Raw genomic sequence first — 1,166 nt, 5'->3', positions numbered from 1 at the left:
CTTTAGGAAATCAGAACACAGATAATTTGAGATATTCACTTCCTCTTTCCCTTTTTCCCTCTTCATTTTGATTGCAATTTAAAGACTCAAGATAAGAAACAAATATATATGTATTAAATCTATTTCAGATGATTATCAGAAAGTGGTTGACCCATTAGCTGTGCCAAGATAAAGAGACTGAAACCCCAATACTTTACAAGTGAACCTAAGGAAATGACACAGTTTACTATTTTGAACAGAAAAGGGACATGAAGAGTTAGGCACCAAAGGGATATGGATATTTCCCGAATTTGCATGTCATCCGTTCTGGGGGCCATGCTAGTCTTCTCTGTATCAGACTAATTTTTGTAAATGTGCTGCCAAAGTGAGCACAGGATATAGATTTCTCGAAAAACACTAGTACCACCCCATGCGTTACCTAATAAATAATTAACATATACTTGATTCATGCTCACAATCTGCTTGTGTATTAATAAGCTCATTCTGTTTTTCTGCATGTGAAAAGTGGGAGATGCAAAGCAGGTCTGCTTTCTTCTGACTTTTAACCATGCGTGAAAAGTAAAGTACAATAACTGGACCTTCCAGTATCTCTTGGCCCTCTGAGAGAAAAAAAAAAAAAAAAAAAAAAAACCAGCGTTAAATAAAATAAATTAATTTAAAATGGAAGGGGGGGATTGGTTGCAAAAGAGGGTGTAAAACTTTACTTAAACGCTATTTCTCCCCTCTGTGCATACTGTAATAGAGTTATAGTTGCAGTAATGGTTTGCTTAGGGGCAAGCAATTAAGCACGTGCAGTCACTCCACAGGATGTAGATTTCAGATGAATAGCTATTTTAGAAATAAACAAATAGAAACTCATATATGTAATGGCAGAGGCAAGCACTGCTTGGATTTTAAGTTTTAAAAAGACAGTGACACTTTCTCGAAATCATTTGTTTCCATATAATTGGGTTCGACTCAGCCTTTTCATTTTCCACACGAATAATTAATAATAATGCTGCCATCCTCACTGTCTTCTATTGCGATGTAACCATAATAGGGCTGCAGTGAATCGTTGCATTAAAGTAAATACAAGCAGTATATGAGCCATGCATATGCATATGGTCAATGTAAGCATGCAGTTTCTCAGATGTAGGCGGAAGTTTAGTTTTGATTATCCGTCTCCT

At 36.1% G+C, this 1,166-nt stretch overlaps 1 non-coding gene across 1 annotated transcript; it reads right to left on the bottom strand.

The window, feature by feature from the left end:
- Positions 1-266: 266 nt before the first annotated feature.
- On the bottom strand, positions 267-372 carry LOC129496534 (U6 spliceosomal RNA). Its single transcript, XR_008661808.1, has one exon. It is a non-coding gene; the product is annotated as a U6 spliceosomal RNA (small nuclear RNA).
- Positions 373-1,166: the final 794 nt, after the last annotated feature.

The sequence above is a fragment of the Nyctereutes procyonoides genome, unplaced genomic scaffold, assembly GCF_905146905.1.
Source record: "Nyctereutes procyonoides isolate TBG_1078 unplaced genomic scaffold, NYPRO_anot_genome, whole genome shotgun sequence".
NCBI classification, from domain to species: Eukaryota; Metazoa; Chordata; class Mammalia; order Carnivora; family Canidae; genus Nyctereutes; species Nyctereutes procyonoides.
This window is presented reverse-complemented; position numbering and strand designations above follow the sequence as displayed.